The sequence below is a fragment of the Aotus nancymaae genome, unplaced genomic scaffold (assembly GCF_030222135.1).
Source record: "Aotus nancymaae isolate 86718 unplaced genomic scaffold, 86718_ANA_hifiasm-v0.15.2.pri h1tg000036l, whole genome shotgun sequence".
NCBI classification, from domain to species: Eukaryota; Metazoa; Chordata; class Mammalia; order Primates; family Aotidae; genus Aotus; species Aotus nancymaae.
The window spans coordinates 29,649,950-29,676,999 of record NW_026988450.1 but is presented as its reverse complement, the minus strand read 5'-3'; the positions used below and the strand labels follow the sequence as shown (position 1 = coordinate 29,676,999).

Genomic DNA, 27,050 nt, shown 5'->3' with positions numbered 1-27,050 from the left:
GCACTTTTGCGGAGCCACCCTCTGTTCTCCCTGGGGGGGTTTCTCTCCCTTCTCCCCACCCTCATTTATCTATGTAAAGGTCCTGCCTGAGTGTTTGCTGACTCCCCAGACCTCCTTCAGTCCCCACCCCTCCTGACCTCACCCGGGGCACCCAGATGAGTCCCCGCTGGGCCTATTACTCATACTGAGCAAAGGCAGGGCAGGGTGGGGTGACGCTCCCAGCCCCTTCGGGGAAATCCCAAGTGTCCCTCACCACATACCTGCCTTTCTGGATCCCCTTCTCTTGCAATGAGGAAGGACAGCCTCAGCCACCTCTTTGTTCTCTGGTCTCCCCCTACCTCCACCCTGCTCCAGTTTCTCCCTGTTCTCCGGGCCACCAAGGACCAAAGTACACCTGACACATTATTTCCATACCTGACTTCAGAGACACCCAAAATAAAGCTGAAGGAAACCTTAATTTACTAAAGGTCCAATATTTTCCAAAGACAAGCATCAGTTACTTTATTAGTATTAACTCAAAATATAATAGCATATATATTTGTTTATATTTGTTAATTAACCAAACTCTTTTATTGAGCATCTATTATATGCCTGCCTGATTGGCGTTAGGCATTGATAAAAGTCAAATAAGACCAGGCTTCTTTCGCAAGGAGGAGGAAGTCCCTTGGGAAGACAGACACCTGAAACAAAGACATCTTCAGTGCAAAGTTAGTGGCACCATGGCTGCTTGGCGCAGGAGATGAAGGCATCCAAAAATGGGCTTCCAAGGTCCACTTGCCCCAGGCTCTTGCATTTGTCCCTTGTCCCCTATCTAAGACAAAGACACTGACTTTCCCTTTGGGCTTCCCTCTTCAAGAGTTTTTTGCTGCGACATTCCTTGTTCCACTCACTCACCCACACTTTCATTCTGCAAATGTTTTCTGAGCCCTGGCCGCAAGTCAAGACTTGGTTGGAGGCAGTGGGGACATAGTGGTGAACAACACCCTGCCCTGCTGACTTCCTCATGGCAGGGGAGTCAGAGAGTAAATATGCACACAAATAAACATAAAATAATTTCAGATGGTAACAAGTGCTTATAATAATAAAAGAGCCACCGGGCATGGTGGCATGTGCCTGAAGTCCCAGCTACTCGGGAGGCTGAGGTGGGAGGATCACTTGAGCCCAGGAGTTCTGGGCTGTAGTGTGCTATGCTGATCTACACTAAGTTCAGCATCGATATGGTGACCTCCCGAGAGCGGGGGACCACCAGGTTGCCTAGGGAGGGGTGAACCAGCCCAGGTTGGAAACGGAGCAGGTCAAAACTCCAGTGCTGATCAGTAGTGGGATCGAGCCTGTGAACGGCCACTGCACTCCAGCCTGGGCAACATAGCAAGACCCCATTCATCTCTAAAAATAATGATAATAATAATAAAAGAGCCACAGCTAGGAAGTGCCTGGAAGTCACAGTGGACACTTTCCTCAGAAAGCCTTGGAAGGCAGGGATATGGAGCTGAAGCCTGAATGCCATTAAAGACTCCATTGCAAAGATCTGGGAAGAGGAAGTCAGACTGAAAAACCAGGCTGGGGCAAAGCCTGAAGATGGAAATGAACTTGGATGCTTAAGGGACAGAGGAAGGCCAGTGAGCGGGGAGCACTGGATCCCAAGGGGAGTGACCCTGCAGGGGCGGCAGACAGGAGCGGCCAATCCATGTGAGCCTTGTGGTGACTAGAGACATGGAATTGTTTTATAAACAAACAAATATAAAGCTCACAATGCACCAGGCCTAAGTACTTTGTACATGTTCAAGCATATGACCCTAACCAACCCTGTGAGGTGGGCGTTCTTTTTTTTTTTTTTTGAGACAGAGTTTCACTTTTTTTTTTTTTTTAAAAGACGGGGTTTCACCATGTTGGTCAGACTGGTCTTGGACTCCTGACCTCAGATGATCCACCCGCCTTGGCCTCCAAAGTGCTTGGATTACAGGCGTGAGCCACCATGCCCGGCCCAGAGTTTCACTCTTGTTGCCCAGGCTGGAGCGCAATGGAGCAATCTCGGCTCACTGCAACCTCGAGGCAGGCATTCTGATATATTTGTGGGAGGAGGAATCGAGGCCTACCTCGATGATGTAGCTTGTCCAAGGTGCTCTGGGACAGTGTCAGGATGTGAAATGTAGCATCCTGTGTCAGAATATTCCAGGCCTATGGAGCAGGTCAAAGAACTAGGTATTAAGTGTTGTGTTTAAATAAAAAAAAGAACAGCATGGGCAACATAGGGAGAGTCCATGTCCACAAATAATTTTAATAATTAGGCCGGGTGCAGTGGCTCACACCTGTAATCCCAGCACTTTGGGAGGCTGAGGCGAGTAGATCACCCAAGATCAGGAGTTCGAGACCAACTTGGGCAATGTGGTGAAACCCGTCTCTACTAAAAACACAAAAAATTAGCCGGTATAGTGGTGGGTGCCTGTAATCCCAGCTACTCCATAGGCTGAGGCAGGAGAATTGCTTGAACCCGGGAGGTGGAGGTTGCAGTGAGCAGAGATCGGGCCATTGCACTCCAGCCTGGATGACAAGAGCGAAACTTTGTCCCAAATAAATAAATAAAATAAAAATTAGCGGTGGAGCGCACCTGTGTTTGGGAGCGACTTAGGAGACTGAGAAGGGAGGATTGCTTGAGTCCAGGAGGTGGGAGGATTGCTTGAGCCCGGGAGGTGGAGGCTGCAGTGAGCCACGGTCATGCCACAGTACCCCAGCCTGGGTGACAGAGTAAGATCCTGTCTCAAAAAAAGGAAAAAGAAAAGAAAAACAACTAGTCTCCACCCCTCATCCCCTGACTTTTTTCACCAACGAGAGTTTTTCAACTCCTCAATCTGTTCAAAAGTCAAAGAAACCCTTAAACACATTCACATATTCTTTCAACAGCCTTTTTTTTTTTTTTTTTTTTGAGACCGCATTGCCCAGGCTGGAGTGCAGTGGTTATTCACAGGCTTGATCCCACTACTGCTCAGCACGGGAGTTTTTACCTGCTCCGTTTCCGACCTGGGCCAGTTCACCCCTCCTTAGGCAACCTGGTGGTCCCCCGCTCCCGGGAGGTCACCATATTGATGCCGAACTTTAGTGCGGACACCCGATCGGCATAGCGCACTACAGCCCAGAACTCCTGGGCTCCAGTGATCCTCCCACCTCAGCCTCCCGAGTAGCTGGGACTACAGGCACGCGCCACGGTGCCTGGCTTTTTTTTGTTTTGTTTTGTTTTGTTTTAATAGAGACAGGGTTTCTCCATGTTAGTCACGCTGGTCTCAAACTCCCGATCTCAGGTGATCCGCCCGCCTTGGCCTCCCAAAGTGCTGGGATTACAGGCGTCAGCCAACAAGCCTGGCCTCAACAGACTTTTTGAGAGCAAAGTTTTGGGGCAGCTTCCCTGGGGCCTAGGCACGTGCTCTCAAGCGGTGTTTTGTTTTGTTTTAAATACCCTCAATTAAATGCACATGAGACTATAAGCCCTTCTTTGTCCTACTCTAGGCCTTTTAAAAAGATAACTTCAGGGCCTGAGATCGCCTTTGAAATCCTGAAAAAACCCATAGCCCCATAGCAATTAATCAGTATTCATGGTTCTCCTGCAGAACCTGGGCTTTCTCTGAAAGGGGAGTGAGTCCCCAGTCCACGTGCTAGCCCAGTGCTTCTCAAACTTCAATTTGCACAGGAATCACCTCGGGGGTCTTGTTTAAAATGCACATTCTGCCCAGTTGTCTGCCATTATTATTATTATTAATTTTTTGAGAGGGTCTTGCTCTGTCACCCAGGCTTCAGTGCAGGGACTTGATCACGGCTCACTGCAGCCCCGACCTCCTGGGCTTAAGGGATTCTGCCACCTGTGTCCCCCAAGTAGCTAGGACTACAGTCACATGCTACCAAGCCCCCAACGAGCGTGTGTGTATGTGTGTGACGGAGTCTCGCTCTTGTCGCCTAGGCTTGAGTGCAATGGTGCAATCTCAGCTCACTGCAACCTCTGACTCCTGGGTTCGAGCGATTCTCCTGCCTTAGCCTCACAAGTAGCTGAGATTACAGGGACGCACCATGCCCAGCTAATTTTTGTATTTTTAGTAGAGATGGGGTTTCGCCACGTTGGCCCAGCTGGTATCGAACTCCTGACCTCAGGTGATCAACCTGCCTCAACCTCCCAAACTGCTGGGATTACAGGTGTGAGCCACCATGCCCTGCCAGTGTGTTTTTTGTTTGTTTCTGAGCTGGAGTCTCACTTGCCTCAGCCTCCCAAAGTGCTGGGATTACAGACCTGAGCCACTGCTGTGTTTTTTTGTTTTTAATAGAGACAAGGTATCACTATATTGCCCAGGCTGGTCTCAAACTCAGGTTTAAGTAGTCTTCCCATTTTGGCCTCTCAAAATGCTGGAATTAGGGTGTGAGCCACTTTGCCGGCCTGGACTGCTTTCTAACAAGCTCCCAGGTGATGCCAAGGCTGCTGCTGGTGGTCTACATTAGTAATGGCAAAGTGCTAACCCAAGCCTTCTTATATTTGGCAGGACAGTTTTTCTGAGCTAGGCAGAAAGGAGACCTAGCTCTGTCCCCCAGGAGTAGCAGCTGTCAGTCAAGACTACCAACCCATAATCTCTCAAAATCATTTTATGCAACAGGTATATGAAAGGCACAGCTGGCCGGGCATGGTGGCTTGTGCCTGTAATCCAAGCTCTTTGGGAGGCTGAGGTGGGCAGATCACGAGGTCAGGAGTTCTAGACCAGCCTGGCCAACATGGTGAAACTCCATCTCTACTAAAAATACAAGTATTAGCCGGGCATTGTGGTGTACTGAGATTCCGTCTTAAGGAAAAAACCAAACAAGCAAAAAGAAAGACATAGCTTTGGAGGTAGCCCCAAATGAAGTGCCCCAGAGTTGAACTGGTGAAACTAGAGATTGTTAGTGATTAATCAGAACTTAAATAATAAGTTAGATTAACTGTCTCATAGCAAGTTTAAAAAAAAAAATGATTCCGGCCGGGCGCGGTGGCGCAAGCCTGTAATCCCAGCACTTTGGGAGGCCAAGGCGGGTGAATCACGAGGTCAAGAGATTGAGACCATCCTGGTCAACATGGTAAAACCCCGTCTCTACTAAAAAAAATACAAAAAATTAGCTGGGCATGGTGGCGCGTGCCTGTAATCCCAGCTACTCAGGAGGCTTAGGCAGGAGAATTGCCTGAACCCAGGAGGCGGAGGTTGTGGTGAGCCGAGATCGCGCCATTGCACTCTGGCCTGGGTAACAAGAGCGAAACTCCGTCTCAAAAAAAAAAAAAAATGATTCCATGTCCTTTGTTTTGTTTTGTTTTTGAGACAATCTCGCTCTGTCGCCTAGGCTGGAGTGCAGTGACGCAATCTCAGCTCACTGCAACCTCTGCCTCCTGAGTTCCAGTTGATTCTCCTGCCTCAGCCTTCCAAATACCTGGGGCCTCAGACACATGCCACCATATCCAGCTAATTTTTGTATTTTTAGTAGAGACAGGGTTTCACCATGTTGGCCAGGCTGGTCTCAAACTCTTGACCTCAGGTGATCCACCTGCCTTGGCTTCCCAAAGTGCTGAGATTACAGGCGTGAACCACTGTGTCAGGCTGAATGTTTGCTTTCATCTATATTTGACTTGTGTCTTTGATACAGGAATATTAAGTATTTTGAATTTATAAGCTACAAAGTTTCTCAGTACAAATCAAGCCTCAGAGTAGATACAGGTTCCTTTGTTCCATTATTCTATGCACTTGGACTATTTATTTATTTATTTATTTATTTATTTATTTATTTATTGAGACAGCATCTCACTCTGTTGCCCAGGCTGGAGTGCAGTGGCACGATCTTGGCTCACTGCATCCTCCACCTCCTGAGTTCAAGCAATTCTCCTGCCTCAGCCTCCTGAGTAGCTGGGATTACAGGTCCACGCCACCACACCCAGCTAATTTTCGTATTATTAGTAGAGATGGGGTTTCACCATATTGGCCAGGCTGGTCTCAAACTCCTGACCTTGTGATCCGCCCATCTCGGCCTCCCACAGTGCTTGGATTACAGATGTGAGCCACCATGCCTGGCTGCCGGAATTTTTAAAAATAAAAAAATTGATAATATCCCTTCCCTACCCCCTCCCTTGCCCAGTCAGTTGTCAACTGTGCATCCAGTTATCCTTCCCCATTCCCACAGCATCTGTGCTAATGAGTAATGCTCAGTGTCATCACCTCTGCTGTACACTAATGCAATAGCTTCCAAACTGATTTAACTGCATCTTTTCTATCCCACCTCAGATGAAGCACAACTTTGGTTTAGGCGCAGTGGCTCATGCCTGTAATCCCAACATTTTGGGAGGCTGAGGTGGGCAGATCACCTGAGGTCAGGAATTCAAGACCAGCCTGGCCAACATGGTGAAACCCCATCTCTACTAAAAATACAAAAATTAGCAAGGCATGGTGGTGCACACCTGTAGTCCCAGCTACTCGGGAGGCTGAGGCATAAGAATGGCTTGAACCTGGGAGGCGGAGGTTGCAGTGAGCTGAGACCACACCACTACACTCCAGCCTGGGTAACAGACAAGAACCCTGTCTCCAGGAAAAAAAAAAAAAAAAAAAAAAGCGGCCGGGCGCAGTGGCTCATGCCTGTAATCCTAGCACTTTGGGAGGCCGAGGTGGGTGGATCACCTGAGGTTAGGAGTTCAAGACCAGCCTAGCCATCATGGTGAAACCTCATCTTTTTTTAAAAAAAAAAAAAGCACAACTTTGATCATACCATGCCTCTGCTCAGAAGGTTTCAGTAGCTCCTCTATTGTCCAAAAAAAAACCTCAAACTCTGATGTCAGGCACTGATGGTCTTTTTCCTGAACCCTCTTAGCTTTCTAGGTTGGTGCAAATTACTTAACCTCTCTGAGCTTCAATTATTCATTTTTTTTTCTTTTTCCTTTTTTTTTTAGAGACAGGGTTTCACCATGTTGGTCAGGTGGCTCTTGAACTCCCGACCTCAGGTGATCCGCCTGCCTCAGCCTCCCAAAGTGCTGGGATTACAGGCATGAGCCACTGCGCCCGGCTTCAATTATTCATTTAAAAACTATAGATCATAGGCTGGGGTGGTGGCTCACGTCTGTAAGCCCAGCAGTCTACGAAAAATATAAAAAAGAATTAGACAGGTGTGGTGGCACATGCCTGTAATCCTAGCTACTTGGGAGGCTGAGGCAGGAGAATCGTTTGAACCTGGAAGTCAGAGGTTGTGGTGAGCCGAGATTGCGGCATTGCACTCCAGCCTGGGCAACAAGAGCGAAACTCTGTCTCAAAAAAAAAAAGAAAAAAAAAACTATAGATCATAATACCAACCTCTCAGATGTGTTTTAAGGATTAGGTCAGGTGCAGTGGCTCTTGTCTGTAATCCTTGCACTTTGGAGGGCCATGGTGGGAGGACTGCTTGAGCCCAGAAGTTCGAGACCAGCTTAGGTAGTGTGTCAAGATCCCGTCTCTACAAAAAATTAGCCAAGCATGGTGATGGCATGCACTTGTAGTCTCAGCTACTTGGGAGGCTGAGGCTGGAGGATTGCTTGGGTCCGGGAGGATGAGGCTGCAGTGAGCTGTGATCCTTCCTTTGCACTTTAGCCTGGGAGACAGAGTGAGTCCCTGTCTCAAAAATAAACAATAAAAAAATACATTTCTCAGGAGACGGTGGGAAAAAAAACATTTCAGTGCATATGAGCCCAGGTGATATATCAGCTTTTTTCTAATCTTTTTCATTTTTTGCCAGTCTATCTCAGCTGCTACTTTTTTTTTTAAACACAATTCTTATCTTATATCCTGGTTAGTTGTGAATACATAGTAATTTCTTAAAATGATATTGCGGCTGGGAGCAGTACCTCCTGCCTATAATCCCAGCACTTTGGGAGGCCAAGGCTGGCAGATAACTGAATGTCAGGAGTTCGAGACCAGCCTGACCAACATGGTGAAACCCCCTCTCTACTAAAAATACAAAAATTAGATGGATATGCTGGCGCACGCCTTTAATCCCACCTACTGGTGAGGCTGAGGCAGGAGAATCACTTGAATCTGGGAGACAGAGTTTGCAGTGAGCCGAGATTGCTCTACTGCATTACAGCCTGGGCAACAGAGCAAGACTCCACCTCAAAAAAAAAAAAAAGATACTACATATGTGTAGTGTGAACTTATGTGGATGATAAGGAAGAAGAAGAGGGAGAGAAAGAACAAAGGAAAATTTTTATGACTCATTACTCAAGGCAATAACAGTGATGCTCCCAATGAGGTAAACCAATCACTCCAAGTGCTGATCTGAATGACGATGAGTGAATTTAGGGATCACAGAGCCAGACAAGTGCAGAGTATTTCCAAGGAATTTAAACAATTAATTGAGGACCCTAGAAAACTATTTTTTTTTTTTAAAAGACGTGATTTCACCATGTTGGTCAGGCTGGTCTTGAACTCCCGACCTCAGGTGATCCGCCCGCCTTGGCCTCCAAAGTGCTTGGATTACAGGTGTGAGCCACCAAGCCCGGCCCTAGAAAACTAATAGAGTTAGTAGCCTCTTCTTTGATCATAAATCCAATCATGTGGTATGCTCATATGTACTATATTTGGAGGTGATTTAAGTATTTTCTTTTTTTAAAAAATTTTTTATTTTATTTTTTTTAGAGATGAGGTTTCTCCATGTTGGCCAGGCTGGTCTCGAACTCCTGACCTCAGGTGATCCGCCCACCTTGACTCCCAAAGTGCTGGGATTACAGGTATGAGCCACCACGCCCAGCCCTGATTTAAGTATTTTCAAGGATTATTGTGACTTGACACAATTTTTACCTTCAAAATCTAACCACTACCAATCTCATAAAACTAAACTCCACTAAACTATAAGCGCTTTGAGGAAGAATTTGAGTTTTATATACTTTGGCACCGTCACGTCATAAAGATGGGGAATAACTTAGAAATCAGAGTATCTTCTGATGATAATCAGCCAAGTAATTTTTTGGCTATATATGAAAACTGACTGAATTAACATATATTGTCAAAAATTCAGCCACATGTACTGGCTCATTCCTGAAATCTCAACACTTTGGGAGGCTGAGCTGGGAGGATCACTTGAGCCCAGGAGTTTGATGCTAACTTGTGCAACATGGCGAAAACCTGTCTCTTCAAAAAATACAAAAATTAGCTGGATATGATGGCACAAGCCTTGAGTTCCAGCTACTCAGGAGGTTGAGGTGAAAGGATCGCTTGAGCCTGGAGGTAGAGGCTGCAGTTAGCGGTGATTATGCCACTGCACTCCAGTCTAGGTAACATAGTGTGACCCCATCTCTAAATAAATATATAAAATAAATTATTTTTTAAAAAAAGAGTAAATGGCAGGCTGAGGTGGCTCACGCCTGTAATCCCTGCACTTTGGGAGGCCAAGACAGGTGGATCACTTGAGGTCAGGAGTTCCAGACTAGCCTGGCCAACATGATGAAAAACTGTCTCCACTAAAAATACAAAAAATTAGGCCTGGCATAGTGGCGCACGCCTGTAATCCAAGCACTTTGGAGGCCAAGGCAGGAGGATTACCTGAGGTCGGGAGTTCAAGACCAGCCTGACCAACATGCTGAAAACCCATCTTTAAAAAAAAAAAAAAAACAAAAAATGAGCTGGGCGTGGTGACGCATGCCTGTAGTCCCAGCTACTCAAGAGGCTGAGGCAGGAGAATCGCTTGAACACAGGAGGCAAAGGTTGCAGTGAGTTGAAATTATGCCACTGCACTCCAGCCTGGGCAACAAGAGCAAAGCTCTGTCTCAAGAAAAAGAAAGAAAGAAAATATCTAGCTATCATTATGCTAGATTTTGCAAGCACTGACAATTTTGACACAGTTTTAGTGCTAAATAGAACTATGTATTTGTCACCTAAATTATGAAAACTATCTATGCTGTTAAAAATAGAGAAGAGAAAGAAAAGAGAGGCAAAAAGAAAAAAGCATATACTTAAGTAAAAAAAAGAAAAAAGATAAATATGACCCAACCACCCAAAGATACCAATTACTAACATTTTTTATTTATAAGTGTTAGTATGTTTTTCCAGTGTGTGTCTATCTACTTAATGTACACTTTTAAATCACACTGATGGTTATAAAAACGAATTACAGAATGTTACCGAGTGACTGTAGCCTAAGCTCCTCATTTGACAGTTGCAGAATCTGCAAGACTTTTTCCTAAGGGTAGAACACAGCTGGACTATAATTACAGCATCTTTGAAAATATGAGGCCTTTGGGTCACAGAATATCGCTTCATGTTCTTGCTTGTTCAAGTCACAGTAGCACAGACTCCAAATATTTATTATGTTCTAGAACAAAAAAATAGGCAACAGAGGGTTAAAAAAATACAAAAAAAAAAAGGTGAAATTGGATTATTGAAGGTTCAAATCAGGATGTTCTTGTAAGATTGATCATTAAGTCACTTAGTCACGCCAGAAAAGTGCTTTTGACTAAGAGTCAGAAAAACTATGCTGTAATTTCCAAGCTGTTTATGAGACGTGTGACTTTGGTCACTTCTCCGTGCCTATTTCCTCATCTATAGCATAGGAATTATCATCTTTCATTGTATTTTCATTAGATCAAATGAAACACAGTCTGTGAAACTACCTTTTAACTGTAGGGTGTTGTGCAAAGTGAGAAGTTGTTGAAAGCAGGAAAGAGGAATACTGAATGCTCAGACTAACTTGGAACAAGTCATGCATTTCCGTGTTTCTCCTTAGGCTGCAATGCTCTTCCCTATCTTGGTATCTCTTCCAATTTGATGTTTTGTGTCTATTTTCAGATCACTATATGCCTATCTCCTTCATACAACTATCACCTTTTTTTTGTTGAAACAGAGTTTCATTCTTGTTGCCCAGGCTAGAGTGCAGTGGTGCAATCTTGGCTCACCGCAACCTCTGCCTCCTGGGTTCAGGTGAGTTTCTTGCCCCAGCCTCCCGAGTAGCTGGGATTACAGGCATGCGCCACCATGCCTGGCTAATTTTTAGTAGAGACAGGGTTTCTCCATGTTGGTCAGGCTGGTCTTGAACTCCCGACCTCAGGTGATCCGCCGGCCTCAGCCTCCCAAAGTGCTGGGATTACAGGCGTGAGCACCGCTCCTGGCCAGAGCTATCACATTTTTATTGCCATTCTTTGTTTCTATTTCTGTCTCCCCGACTAGATAACACTCTTTTTCTTTTTTTTGACAGAGTCTCACTCTGTCCCCCAGGCTGGAGTGCAGTGGCGCTATCTAGGCTCACTGCAACCTCTACCTCCTGGGTTCAAGTGATTCTTGTGCCTCAGTCTCCTGAGTAGCTGGGATTACAGGAGCATGCCACCTTGCCCAGCTAATTTTTTTTTTTTTTGGATTTTAGTAGAGATGGGGTTTCATCATGTTGGCCAGGCTGGCCTCTAACCTCTGACCTTGTGATCCACCCGCCTCGGCTTCCCAAAGTGCTAGGATTACAGGCATGAGCCACCGCCACTGCACCTGGCCTAGATAACACTCTTAATGACAGAAACTGGGCCTTTTTTGAGGGATGCTTGAGGGCCTCCCCTTTCCTTTTTCCTGATATCAGCCCTCCCCAGGACAAGATTCCTCCACCCTTCAGCCAGGATTTGCCAACCATGTCCCTAACCTCAAGTCTCCTCCCCACCAGGAAACATTTTTAGAAGCACCATTAACCCTCTTGTTTTTATATCCCTAGCACCGGAAATAATGCCTAGCAGCTTACACTGCAGTCAGTGAAAGTTGGTTGAGGGATGAATGAATAAGACAACTGAATTATCATATCTGTCTTCAAGAATGCTCTCTTCCTGCCAATCAGGGCCTCCTCTGTGTAAATCTCTGAAATATGACGGTTTGATAATTTTGGTTTGATTATTCAAGGCTTGTATTAACTTGTGATTTTGCCAAAGAAAGAATGTGAATGAACACAAGGCCCGGCCTGGGGTCAGGATCTGGGCCCTCTTAGCTGTGTTAGCCTCTCCAACCTCCGGCCCCTCCACACAGCTTTGTCATCGCTGACTTTTTGTCACATGCACAGTGAAGCCAGGAATCTGGACCTTTTGACTCTATAAAGTTCAAGGTTTTTTTTCCCTCTCTCTCTTTATTTATTTATTTATTGAGACAGAGTCTTGCTCTGTTGCCCAGGCTAGAGTGGAGTGGCATGATCTTGGCTCACTGCAACCTCCACCTCCTGGGTTCAAGCAATTCTCTCTGCCTCAGTCTCACGAGTAGCTGGGATTACAGGCGCCCGCCACTATGCCTGGCCAATTTTTGTATTTTCAGTAGAGATGGGATTTTACCATGTTGGCCAGGATGGTCTTGAACTTCTGATCTCAGGTGATCCACCCACCTGGGCCTCCCAAAGTGCTGAGATTACAGGCGTGAGCCACTGCGCCCAGCCTCTTTTTTAAATTTTTAAATTATTTTACTATTACTATTATCAATTTTTTGAGATGGAGTTTCTCTCTTGTTGCCCAGGCTGGAGTGCAATGGCATGATCTCAGCTCACTGTAACCTCCACCTCCCGGATTGAAGAGATTCTCCGACCTCAGTCTCCTGAGTAGCTGGGATTACAGGCATGTGCCACCATGCCTGGTTAATTTTGTATTTTTAGTAGAGACGGGGTTTCTCCATGTTGGTCAGGCTTGTCTTGAACTCATGACCTCAGGTGATCTGCCCGCCTTGGACTCCCAAAGTGCTGGATTACAGGCGTGAGCCCCACACCCAGCCAATTATTATTATTATTTTTCTTGAGAGGTGGTCTCACTGTGTTGTCCAGGATGGTCTTGAACTCCTTCTTAGGCTCAAGCACGCTGCCTGGCTCAGGCTTCCAAAGTGTTGAGATTACAGGCATGAGCCAGCATGCCTGGCCCCTTTCTTACAGGGTTTCACTGTCACCAGGCTAGTACAGTAGTGTGACCTTGGCTGATGCAGCCTCGGCTTCCCAGGCTCAAGTGATCCTCCTACCTTAGCCTCTTGAGTAGCTGGGACTACAGGTGAGTGCCATCATGCCTGGCTAATTTTTTTTTTTTTGTATTTTTTGTAGAGACATGGTTTCACCATGTTGCCCAAGCTCCTCTCAAACTCCTGTGCTCAAGCAATCTGCCCACTTGGGCCTCTCAAAGTGCTGGGACTAGAGGTGTGAGCCACCACCTACAACCTCAAGTTCTTTCTTTTATAGCTCTCAAAAAGATTAGTATTTTTTCTCTTTTTTGAGATAGAGTCTTACTATGTTGCCTAGGCTGGTATCGAACTCCTGGGCTCAAACGATCCTCTCATTTTGACCTTCAAAGTTGTTGGGATTACAAGTGTGAGTCACTGTGCCTGGCCAAGGTTAGAATTTTCAAAGCATTTTGTTATCTCATTTGATTTCCACAACAACTCAATGTGGATACAATTATGTGCCCTTTACAGATTTGTAAAGAGGCTCTGAGAGTTTAAATCACTTGCTGAAGGTCACTCAGCTGATAAGCAACATCGAGGACCCCAGAAGTCAAGATCCCTGAGTCTACATAAATGCTCTCTTCTTTTTATCATAATACAATCATTTTGGGGCTGGGTGAGGTGGCTCACGCCTATAATCCCAGCACTTTGGGAGGTTGAGGCGGGTGGATCACGAGGTCAAGAGATCGAGACCGTCCTGGTCAACATGGTGAAACCCTGTCTCTACTAAAAATACAAAAATTAGCTGGGCATGGTGGTGCACGCCTGCAGTCCCAGCTACTCAGGAGGCTGAGGCAGGAGAATTGCTTGAACCCAGGAGGTGGAGGTTACAGTGAACCGAGATCAAGCCATTGCACTCTAGCCTAAGCAACAAGAGTGAAACTCTGTCTCAAAAAAAAACAAAAAAACAATCATTTTGGACAAGAAACCACCTAACACATTTATTAAATATATAAAGGAAAATGAAAAATAGCATTCTTTTCAGAAAAAAAAAAGACATTTCAAAAAAAGAAAGTTGTACTCAGTAACTCACACCTGTAATCCCAGCACTTTGGCAGGCTGAGGTGGGAGGATTACTTGAGCGCAGGAGTTCAAGTCCAGCCTGGGCAACATAGTGAGACCCTGTCTCTCCAAATAAATTAAAAGAATAATAATAATAAAAAAGAAAAAAAGTTCCTAGAAGGAGGGGCAAAGGGAGCATTGGGGTCAATTATGTGTGTAAAATTTGGTCTACAAGAAAACTTTTTAGAGATTTAGTAAATATTAGTTGATGGTAGTACTTTTTGATAATAGCAGCTATTATTTATATTGTGTATGTTCTTATGCTTATTTTATTTTATTTATTTATTTTTTCCTTTTTGTGGAGAACAGGGTCTCTCTATATTGCTCAGACAGGTCTTGAACTCCTGGGCTCAAGCTATCCTCCTGCCTCTTCCTCCCTAAGATCTGGGATTACAGGTGTGAGCCACCATGCCTGACTATATTGTGTATGTTCTTATGGAGTCTAACATATGTTTTCCACAGTAGGGTTCAGTAAATTTGGGTGTACCAGGAGGAGACCATTGGCTAAATTTATCATACTATGTTCCTGCCATGACAGGTAGTTGAGAATTGGGTTCATTAGTAAAGGTATGATCAGGGCTGGGCATGGTGACATTGCTATAATCCCAGCCCTTTGGTAAACCGAGGCAGGAGGATCACTTGAGGCCAGGATTTCGAGACCAGCCAGAGGAACATAATGAGACCCTGTATCTACAAAAAAAAAAAAATTGTTTTAATTAGCTGGGCATGGTGGTATGCACCTGTAGTCCTAGCTACTCTGGAGGCCAAGGCGGGAGGATTGCTTGAGCACAGGAGTTCAAGACTGCAGTAAGCTGTGATCACCCCACTTCACTCCAGCCTGGGCAACAGAGCTAGATCCTGTCTCTAAAAAGAAATTTTTAAAAAATGTTATGGATATGATTTGGTGAGTAATGCAAAGAAGCAAAAGAATAGGATGCAATTACCTGGAAGCACAACTGCTACCTGTGGGAATCATCCTGGGGACTCCACTATCTGGAGATGCCAAAGGGTGGCAATGTCTAAACTGAGGGTGCACCCTTGCAGGGAGGCAGACATCTGAGCCTCCGAGGCTAGGGCCTGGCTCCGCTCCCGTGCTTTCTTCGATCTCTTACATAGCCGAGCATGGAGGCATGCCCTTAATCCCAGCTATTCTGGCGGCTAAAGCAGGAGGTTCACTTGAGTCCAGGACTTCGAGACAAGCCTGAATAACATATGTATAATATATATAAATTTGTTCATTTTTGTAGAGACAGGGTCTCAACATATTGCCCAGGCTGGTCTCAAACTCCTGGCTTCAGGCAATCCTCCCGTCTCAGCCTTCCAAAGTGTTGGGATTACAGGCAAATCTCAAAGTGCTGGGATTAAAGGTGTGAGACAGGAGAACTGCATCCGCCTAACTTTGTATTTTTAGTAGAGACAGGATTTCACCATGTTAGACAGGCTGGTCTTGAACTCCTGACCTCAGGTGATCCACCTGCCTCAGCCTCTCAAAGTGCTGGGATTATGGGCCTGAGCCACCTCGCCCAGCGCTTAATACTTTTTTTTATTATTAATTAATTAATTAATTAATTTTTTTGAGACAGAGTGTTGCTGGAATGCAATGGCGCCATCTCGGCTCACTGCAACCTCTGCCTCCCGGGTTCAAGTGATTCTCCTGCTTCAGCCTCTGTCTCCTGCTGTAGCCTCCCGAGTAGCTGGGGCTACAGGCATGCGCCACTGGACCCAGCTAATTTTTGTATTTTTGTAGAGACGGGGTTTCACCCTGTTATCCAGGCCAGTCTCAAACTCCTAAGCTCATGCAATCTGCTCACCTCAGCCTCCCAAAGTGCTGGGACTACAGGCATGAGCCACCACACCCAGCCAGCATTTGTTTTCAAAAACTAAGAAAATGGATATTTAACTGGCAAATGAGTTGTTATGCTGTTAATTATTCTTTTATGCATTTTGTGATATTTCATAAAACAAAAATAAAAAACATCAAAGAAAGATTTGAACCTCTTCCCCCTTATCACAAGCCAGAGCACAGCTGTCCACGAAAACCCCCTTCTCCCTCAGCCCTTAAACCTACTTTAGTGAAGGCTGTTGAACGCAGGAGAAGAAAGCTGCATCTAAAAATGACTTGGAATTCTGGGGACATTCTTGGCCAAGACACCCAATCACAGGAACAGCCCCAGGCCTGGTTGTGAAAGAGGCTACTTGTCTCTGGGCGCCTCCATTCCTGAACCCCCACCCTGTCCTTTCAACATCTTCTCCCCCAGGCACCTGGCAGTCTCATGGGACTCCCAAAGTCACCTCCCCCAGCACCAGACACACATGAAACCCACAAAGGGAAGAGACTTACTGGAAGTGGGCTTAACCCCATAAGGATTTAGGGTTTTTTTAGTTTTTTTTTTTTTTTTAAGCATTTACATTTTGCAAATATTTAGGGAGTGGGCAAGGAAAGACTAAAGAAACAGCTAAAACTCCTGTGGGAGGAGTCTTCTAAAGTCTTTACAGAATGGCCAGGGACCCCTCAGGAGGACCTAACACTTCAAGACCCTGTCTTGTCCAACATCGGAGCCCCAGTGGCAAGCCAGTGCTTAGTAGGCACCAAATATGTGTTGAATGAATTAAATGACTTCTTGTTTTGTTCTGTGCCAGGCAGGGTGTGAGTCATTGGGAATATGTCAGTAAAGAAAACAGACAAAAATTCCTCTCCTCTGAAAACTGTTTTCCATCTATGTATGGGGGCGGGGGGAAGGAAGATGAGGGTGCTGAGGACTGCCAACAAAATAAATACATTTCTATGAAATTGATATTATACAGTAAGTACTTTGGGCAAAAAAGAAAGAGAAAGAGAGAAAGAAAGAAGGAAAGAAAGAAAGAAAAGAGAGAGAGGGAGGAAGGAAGGAAGGAAGGAAGGAAGGGAGGGAGGAAAGAAGGAAGGAAGAAAGATCCTTCCTAGAGGACCAGAAGTTCAGGGTAAGAGCCTGTAGCAATTGGACATGAGAAGGTCAGGGGAGGATTCCATGCGAAGGTGTCCTTTTCAAGTGAAGGAGTGGGGGAGTGAGCTGTGAGGCTACATAGGGAACAGGGACAGCAAGGTGATGCATTCCCCTGACCCTTCAACATTTCTTGTCATTTCAAGACTGAATCTCTCAAGTTCTAAGAATATATTATGCGAAACCCTGTCTCTACAAGAAATACAAAAATTAGCTGGGCATGGTGGCGTGTGCCTGTAGTCCCAGCTACTTGGGAGGCTGAGGTGGGAGGATTACCTGAGCCCAGGGAGGTCAAGGTTGCAGTGAGCCATGATTGTGCCACTGTACTCCAGCGTTTTGAGACAGGACAACAGAGTGAGACCCTGTCTAAAAAAAAATGCTGTTTCTCTTTTCAGTAGTTTGCATATACTGTTCCCTTTGCCTGATATTTACCTCCCATCTTTTCCACCTGGCCAATTCCTATGTGTCACTCAACATCTATTTCAGATGCCACCTTCTCTAGAAGCCTTTCTCAGTGCCCGGAAGGAGAGGTAATTGTTACTACCTTTGTGCTCCCATAATACTTTGTTGACTTCTTACTAGAAGCTCTCGGTATCTCCTGAGTCACATGTGTTTGTAGAACTCTTGCAACTAAGGGTAAGCTATGACTGTCACCACAGCTTTTAGACATAAGGAAAAACAGGTTGTAACAAGTCAGTTGTCTCAGGTCATCGGCTGGATTTGGAAGGCTGGACTTGAAGGTCAACAAACCAGGCTCCAAAACAGAGCTCTTCCTGTGATTCCAGGAGCCTCACCTGGCATCGGGGGAATTACATTTAAATTAGAATTTTCTGCTGCATCGTGATTGACTTGAGGAGAGACACCATTTCGACTTAGTTGGGGGAGGGGTTGTCTGAGGCATACTGGATAAATATTTGTTTAGTGAATAAAGGGATGAATTAGTCACCAACAGTTCAGGCATTCACGTGGAATTTATTTTTGAGACTGAGCCTTCCTCTGCTCCCTAAATCTTGCCTCACAACCGACTACTTGCTCCACTTGACCTCACCTGAACCAAATAGTGCTAGGAAAAGGGATGATTTTGGCATTTGGCTGCTTTCTTTCCACTTTGGGCACTCTTAACTACATTGGTTTGCAGACTGCTGGGGGACGGTGCAGGGTCGAGAGAGGAGTGACTCTGGAGGGGTGGCAGGGCCAGCAGCACCTGGGGCCAGAGGCCACTGTGAAGCAGAGCCAGGGGCTTAGCCATTCTCGCCTCTGCCTCCTCGGTGTCCCTGTGCTTCTCTCCCAAACAGTAGGCAAACCTCAGATGCCAGGTCAGATGCAGGACAAAAAAGGACTAGTTTCCCCAGTCTTTTTGAAAAGATGGAGAATATAGTTTTCTACTGGTCTCTAGGCTAATAAATGAGGTACTGTATTCATCACTCAGGTACAGGAGAACTGGAAGAGAAGATGTTCTGAGAGTGACTAAAAACAAGGGAAGAGAAGGCCTTCAAGAAGTCACCTTTCTTTTCTTTTTCCTTTTTTTTTTTTAGACGGAGTTTTGCTCTTGTTGCCCGGGCTGGAGTGCAGCAGCAAGATCTTGGCTCAATGCAACCTCCACCTCTAAGGTTCAAGCAATTCTCTTCTCTCAGCCTCTCAAGTAGCTGGGATTTTACAGGCATGCGCTACCACGCCTGGCTAATTTTTGTATTTTTAGTAGAGACGGGATTTCACCAAGTTGGCCAGGCTGGTCTCAAACTCCTGACCTCAGGTGATCTGCCCACCTTGGCCTCCCAAAGTGCTGGGATTACAGTTGTGAGACACCACACCTGGCCTAATTCTGTATTTTTAGTAGAGACAGGATTTCACCATGTTGGACCGGCTGGTCTCGAACTCCTGACCTCAGGTGATCCACCCGCCTTGGCCTCCCAAAGTGCTGGGATTATAGGCGTGAGTGGCAGCACCTAGCCAAAGAAGGCAGCTTTTTTTTTTTTTAAACGGGGTTTCACAATGTTGGTCAGGCTGGTCTTGAACTGCCAACCTCAGGTGATCCGCCCGCCTTGGCCTCCAAAATGCTTAGATTACAGAATGCCCAGCCGAAGGCAGCTTTTTTTAAAAGGGAGAATGTATTCCTGTACCTCAAAGGCAGCCTGAAATATATGTCGAGTGAACTACCTGGATCTTTGAGAGGGAAATCTTTGTGCTTCTGGTACTTGGAGATAGGTGTTTTTCTTCCATATCAGGGTGAAGAAACATCTATGTTGCCTACTTTAGTTTCTAAACAGCTTTCCAGGCTGGGCGCAGTGGCTCATACCTGTAATCCCAGCATTTTGGGAGGCTGCGGCAGGCAGATCACTTGAGGTCAGGAGTTCAAGACCAGCCTGGCCAACATGGTGAAACCCCATCTGTACTAAAAATGCAAAATTAGCTGGGCATGGTGGCACATACCTGTAGTCCCAGCTACTCAGGAGGCTGAGGCAGGAATCACTTGAACCCAGGAGGCGGAAGTTGCAGTGAGCCGAGATCGTGCCACTGCATTCCAGCCTGGGCCCATACCAACCTCCCAAAGTGCTGGGATTACAGGCAGGAGTCACTGCACCCAACCTGGAAAGCTCTTTAGAAACTAAAGTAGGCAACATAAATGTTTCCTCACTCTGCTATGGAAGAAAAACATCATCTCCACATTTTGAGACTCTGTCTCAAGAAAAGAGCTTTCCATATGCAGCGTCTCAAGGTTAAACTCAGGATTGCTAATTGTTACTGATCCACCTCTTCATCCACTCAATCTACAGTCTTGAGAGTCCAGGATGCGCCAGGTACATGCAATGAGCTTCCTATGCCAAGAGGCTGTGGGCCCAAGTCTAGAAGTATGGAATGGAAGCAGATACAGGAGCTATGACCATTGTCTGTCAGGAAACAGGCGAGGAAGGCTCCAAAGACAGATTATATCTGAACAAAGTCTTGGATATTTTAGTTGCTTTTTATGGGGCAGTTGAGTGAGAGAAGAATTGTAGCTCTATTTTAACTGAATTATCTTATTGTTCAAACATGAAAGCAATGCTGTATGTTTTAAAGGGAGGTAGAAGGAGAGAGATAAAAGCCCTGAAGAATTCCATTTCCATAGAGTCTCCTGGGTAGATAAGATCTCAGCTCCGGTGGCGAGATGGAGAGAAGGGAGGGCGTGGGACCCTACGCCCCACCCACTCTTTCAGCCTAGAACTCCCAAATCCCAAACTCTGATTACACCTTCACATCGAATGCTTCCCTGTGTTTTAAAAATGTAAAACACTGGCAGAAATAAGGCATGAGCCCCTCCTGCCTCTCTGTAAAATTAAAGTGTCACCCTACGCGTGCTCTCCAGAGTTGAATCTAGTGCTCTCATTTTACAGCTCCTAGCCATATCAATCATTTTCATCTCAACGGTATGTTATCTTGAGGGTTGACGGCTTGTGATCAGAGAATAGGGAGCCAGGGTAGGGTGGGGACAAGTGTGGGGGTGGTTGAGAATGAGGGAACACTATGGGGTGGGGGCGTGGAGAAGGGAAAGCATCTGAAAGGGGAGCTTCTCCCCTACCCTGATTCTTCCCCTCTATGGAGGACACTTCTTCCCTCCACTCCCATCTAGGGTTTCTTCACTGGAGATGAGGCTAAATCCCTGCACCACCAAGGTGTTAGTTTAATGCTTTGACCCCACTAGGAGTCACGGTCTTCAGGCACAAAGCCCTACCCGGGGCCAGGCACTCTGCTTCCAAACACAATGCTTGGGGAGACTGTGGAAGCAAACGATGCTGCCATAAAAGAATAAATAAGTAGAGTGAAGACAATTAACTTTTGTTTGGAATCTCACCATTTGGAAAGAGGTGAATTCCACGCTCAGCACAGCCATTTGAGTTGGGCAGTGTTATTATTCTCTGCGCTTTATGGACGGGAAAGCAAGTCCATGTAGTTAAAACACTTTCCCAAGATTACTTGCCTAGTGATTACTAGACATAAACAGTAGGACACAAAGAGTAAGGAAGAAGAAGGGAAGGAGTGGAGAACCCACTCTTTTTGGGGCAGGCAGGTCTACGGAGTAAATGATACCCACTCATTCCAGCCTGAAAAATGGGAGTGTCACCCCAAATGTAAGATACAATCGTGTGTGGTATCTGCACCTTCCTTCCTCTAAAGATTTGTAAACAGCCAGGTGCAGCGGCTCATACCTGTAATCCCAGCACTTTGGGAGGCTGAGGCGGCGGATCACCTGGGGTTGGGAGCTCGAGACCAGTTTGACCAACATGGAGAAACCCCATCTCTACCAAAAATACAAAAAATTAGCCGGGCATGGTGGCACATGCCTCTAATCCCAGCTACTTGGGAGGCTGAGACAGGAGAATCGCTTGAACCCAGGAGGTGGAGGCTGCAGTGAGCCAAAATTGCACCACTGCACTCCAGCCTACACAAAAAGAGCAAAACTCCATCTCAAAAAAAAAAAAAAAAAAGAGAGATTTGAAAACTAAGTAAGGATCATATATTTCCTGATCAGAACCGTTGTTTTTCTGCTTAAAATCAGCTCTATAAGAACCAAACCTCTTTGGGGCTTTCAGCACTGGCTATTTTTGCCAGTGCAGACAATAGCTACTTTAAAGAGCAGCCTGCCCTGCCCCTTGGAGGGAGGGTGGGGTGGCCAGTGACTCATCGGACACCTGGGGGTGAGGAAAGCACCACAGTGTGGGGGGTGTTTGTCTGAGGTTCCTAGGGGCCTGCGCCTCAGAGCCCTTCAGCTGTGGCCTCGGGCCCAAGCTCCAAAGGGGTTTCCACAAGGACCTTGGGCTCCGGCAGAAGCCTAACTGTAAAAATAGAACAATTCAAAATAGAAAAGCAAATACAAACACTACTGCCCACTGGGTCTCTCTGTTAAAAACATGAACACATTCCAAAGGGTCTGTATTAGAATTTCTTGTTCAAAGAATTTTTGGTGTTAATATCCTCCCTCCTATCTGAAGGTGAGTTCGAGGTGACTTCCCAGAGCCTAGCCCAGTGCCTGCTGCTCAGCAGGTATTTATTGACGGACTGGCTCTCCCAAACCCAACTGCCCACAGCTAAGGCAAAAAAACAAAAAGAAGTGGGGGAAAATGAAGCAAGCTCGTAACTGCTGGTGAGTGCTTCTCTGGTAGATGCAGGTGAGGGTCTCAGAGATTCTTCAAGGCTGCCACAGGACATCAGCTCTTCACTTGATATTTAAGTGAAGCTTCTGAGGCTGAGAGTACGTGAGCCACGCTGAGCAGCTGGAGGGCAGGCTATGACAGCAGTCACCATGTAGACAACCTAACAATAGCCTGGCGTTGCCATTTCCCTAGAGAAAGTCATTTAGCCCTCTTCCGCTCAGTTTCTTCATCTGTAAAGCATGAGGCGAGATGCCCATCTCAAAGGCCAGTTAAAGGCTTAGATCAGACAACATGTGTGAAAGTCTCAGGAAAACTGGAAGAATATGACTACATTCCCAGGACAGGGATTGGTTTTATTCATCTTTGCCTGCCAGGAATATACAGAGGAACACAAGAAGCACTCAACCAATAAATAATTAAAGGATGATGAGGGGTAATTAACAAATTCTGGGTGGGCCGAAGGCTGGGAGAATATTTCAAGATACATGTAGTATGGCAGGGCATGGCGGCTCACGCCTGTAATCCCGGCACTTTGGGAGGCCGAGGAGGGAGGATCACAAGATCAGGAGATTGAGACCATCCTGGCCAACATGGTGAAACCCTGTTTCTACTAAAAATACAAAAATTAGCTGGGCGTGGTGGTACATGCTTGTAGTACCAGCTACTTGGGAGGCTGAGGCAGGAGAATCGATTGAACCTGGGAGGTGGAGGTTGCAGTGAGCTGAGATTGCGCTACTGCACTCCAGGCTGACAACAGAGTGAGATTCTGTTTCAAAAAAAAAAGAAAGATAAATGGAATAGTCTAGGAGGGGGTGCTTCAATGGACAGAAGGAGGGTGTTAGAAGTATCCCCAACAAACGTGGGGCATCTTGGGAGTCCTGAAGGCCAAAGAATATGGATCATCTGGGTGTCTTGAAGAGTCTTGTTAGCACTTGGAACATCTTAAAGTACAGTTGCCTATTGAAGGGGAATTTCAGTGGAACTTCAGGGGAGTGGGTTTAGGCTGGATATATTACACAGAAGAAAAAGTCTAAGGTGAAGACGTAAACATACACACAGGGGTGGGCATGGCGGCTCAGGCCTATAATTCCAGCACTTTGGGGGGCCAAGGTGGGAGGATCTCTTGAGCCCAGGAGTTCAAAACCAGCCTGGGCAACACAGTGAGAGGCCATCTCCACAAAATATTTAAAAATTAACTGGGCATGGTGGTGTGCACCGGTAGTTCCAACTGCTTGGGAGGTTGAGGTGGGAGGATCTCTTGAGCTTAGGAGTCTGAGGCTGCAGTGGGCGGTGATCATGTCACTGCACTCCAGCCTGGGTGACAGATCAAGACCCTGTTTCAAAACAAAAATAAGACAGAAACACACACATACACACACAAATACTGACATGTGACATTCCATACAGGACTCACTGTGAGCTAATGACAGTATGGAGCCTGAGGATGCTGTTTGTTCAGAGACCTTATCGAGGCAGTGATTTTGGCCCGCTTTGTTGGGTACCAGGCCCAGCCCCTCTACTTGTGACTCTCAACCCCAGGCTTGAGAAGACTCTTTCCTGAAAGGCCATCCAGTTCTCAGTGTAAGCCCAGCCTTTTCCAGAACACAATCACAGGATTAACCAAGCTTCATTCTGGAAGGCTCTTTCCTTCCCGGCACCTCCTCACTGATGGAGCTGTCACTGATGAGAGTGTGTTGTGCCATTTCCAAAGGCGATGGGAATGAAGATAGATTGAAATCCACTTTCCTGAGGCCTCCAAGCTCTACTCAGATCCTCTGGGGGGCCCTTTTTCCCTTTATTCCAGTCCAGACGGTGATCTGCTCAGGTGCAAATGATCTGTTCAGGTGCAAATGATTCTCTCTCTCTCTTTTTTTTTTTTTTTTGAGATGGAGTCTCACTCCGTCACCCAGGCTGGAGTGCAGTGGCACAATATCAGCTCACTGTAACCTTCCCCTCCTGGGTTCAAGCAATTCTCCTGCCTCAGCCTCCCAAGTAGCTGGGATTACAGGTGCCTGCTACTGCACCTGGTGGATTTTTTTTGTAGTTTTAGTAGAGATGGGGTTTCACCATATTGGCTAGGCTGGTCTTGAACTCCTTACCTCATGATCCACCTGCTTCGGCCTCCCAAAGTGCTGGGATTACAGGCTTCCTGTACAGCACCATGCCTGGCCTCCCTCACTATAAATTAGCAAAATTTGAGCACACCTGGAACCCAATATGCCATCAGTTTTAAGATGAAAGACTATTTTGTGGCCAGGCGTGGTGGCTCACACCTGTAATCCAAGCACTTTGGAGGCCAAGGCGGGCGGATTACCTGAGGTCGGGAGTTCAAGATCAGCCTGACCAACATGGTGAAACCCTGTCTTAAAAAAATAAATTAATTAAATAAAATAAAATAAAAAGAAAGACTATTTTGTATATCATGGAGAGAAAAAAATGTTGCCAAATTATGACATCCCATTCTGATTTCAGAGATGTTAAAATGGGGGAAATATGCAATATATTTATATCCAATATGAAAAAATACTGCTATGTCCATTTGAAAAGCAAGTCATTAGCGATGTATTAGATAGCTAGTATTAAGTAAATCATAATTTAATATTACTGTATGTTATAAATAATAATTCATTTAATCCTTGAAACAATCCTATAAGTACTATTATCTTTGTTTATTATTTATGTATTCCTGTAGAGTCAGCAATAAGCACTATTATCAATCCCTTTCTACAGATTAGGAATTGTGGCTCTGAGAGGTTAAGAAATTTGCCAAAGTTGCTGGACGCAGTGGCTCACGCCTGTAATCCCAGCAGTTTGGGAGGCTCAGGCGGGTGGATCACCTGAGGTCAGGAGTTCGAGACCAGCCTGACCAACATGAAGAATCCCCATCTCTACTAAAAATACAAAATTAGCTGGGCATGGTGGCGCATGCCTGTAATCCCAGCTACTCAGGAGGCTGAGGCAGGAGAATCACTTGAACCCAGAAAACGGAGGTTGCAGTGAGATGAGATCTCTCCACTGCACTCCAGCCTGGACAACAAGAGTGAAACTTTGTCTTAAAAAAAAACAAAAAAGAAGGCTGGGCATGGTGGTTCACGCCTATAATCCCAGCACTTTGGGAGGCCAAGGCAGGTGGATCACGAGATCAAGAGATCGAGACCATCCTGGTCAACGTGGTGAAACCCCGTCTCTACTAAAAATACAAAAATTGGCTGGGCATGGTGGCACGCGCCTGTGGTCCCAGCTGCTCGGGAGGCTGAGACAGGAGAATTGCTTGAACCCAGGAGGTGGAGGTTGCGGTGAACCAAGATCCTGCCATTGCACTCCAGGCTGGGTAACAAGAGCAAAGCTCCATCTCAAAAAAAAAAAAAAAAGGAAATTTGCCAAAGTCAATGAGTAGCAGATTCAAGCTTCAAACCTTGGTTCCCATTTCTAAGTTTACCCTTCCCCAAACCAAGTCTGTTCTTACCACTGAGAGATGTATTGGAAGAAAAGAGAAATGTTTGAGGTGATGGGTGTCCCAATTACTCTAATTTGATCTTCACACACTATATACATGTGTATTATATACATTAAAATATCACATGTACCTCCAGATCATGTGCAACTATCATTTCAATAAGCAAACTAAATGACAAAAAAAAAAAAAAGATATATGCTGGCCACAGTAAAAGTTTGGCAAATAAATATGTAAGTGAATGAATGAAGAAATCATCAAAATTGACTTCAAGCACAGAAATGTGAATAAATGTCTCCCTTCTGTTCCTCATTCATCTTAGGAAAAGTGTCAATGTGTCTTCTGTAAGTTCAAGGTAGTGGAACACTGGTTAAATTCTAAAATGGGAAGAAAATGAGAGTGGGCAGCGGGATGCAGCGTATGGGAGGGAAAGAAATGTTACAAAAACAATCAGCATGACTTTGTTGTAGCTGTTGCTCTGCTATTCATCTAACTATACTCTAATGATTTATCAGGTATGACATCTGGGCTGTGCAGAATGACAGTGTTCTGGGAGAGAGTGCCACCTATTGAATGACCATCACCACAACTGGAGAATTTCATCCGGGACAGCCAGAATGACACAAGAGGGCAAAACAGCTTCAGGAATGGACCCACAATGAGAAAGCCAATTGACCAACAGATGACCTTGAACCTAAAGCTGAATTCTTATCCAGGCCATGCAGATGATAATAGCTCAGAAAGCCGTCTTTGTAAGATGTTGAAGAATCTCGAAAAGGTCTTCCAGGCCTGAACAAACAGGAAGCTGTTGAATTCCACGGCCTGTGCAGTGTTGCAGTCCAGATCCACACCACACTGCTACAACCAATGCAGAGGCAAACCTAAACCTTTCAGGGGGAAAATACCCAACAGTCCCTGAGCCCCTATTATGTGCTTTACAAATGCATTCACTTCACCTTTATTCATTCCATAAATATTTACCGAGCAGTTACAACGTGCAACTGCCCTACTTAATGGGGAACAACATGGAACAAAGGCAGCAGTCCAGGTTCCTGCTGTCAAGGAGCTTACATTGGGGAAGGGGGAGGAAGTGACAGAAAATAAATAAGCACTTAGGTTATTTCAGACAGTAATAAATGCCACGAAAAAAGTAAAACCGGAGGCCGGGTGTGGTGGCTCACATCTGTGATTTCAGCACTTTGGGAGGCCAAGGCAGGCGGATCACAGGCCAGGAGTTTGAGACTAGCCTGACCAACGTGATGAAACCCTGTCTCTACTAAAAATACAAAAATTAGCCTGGTGTGGTGGTGTGCACCTGTAATCTCAGCTACTCAGGAGGCTAAGCAGGAGAATTGCTTGAACCTGGGAGGCAGATGTTGCAGTGAGCTGAGATTGGGCCACAGTACTCCAGCCTAGGCGACAAGAGCGAGAATCCGTCTCAACGTAAATAAACTAATAAATGAAATAAAACTGGAAAATGGGA

General features: G+C 45.7%; 1 long non-coding RNA gene across 1 annotated transcript in view; it reads left to right on the top strand.

Annotated features, from left to right (window-relative positions):
- The window catches only part of LOC105716353 (uncharacterized), a 38,329-nt gene extending 11,279 nt beyond the window's left edge, over positions 1–27,050 (top strand). The window contains exon 3 of the long non-coding RNA XR_001107264.2: positions 26,083–27,050. This is a non-coding gene — a long non-coding RNA (uncharacterized LOC105716353). The remainder of the gene's footprint in view (positions 1–26,082) is intronic.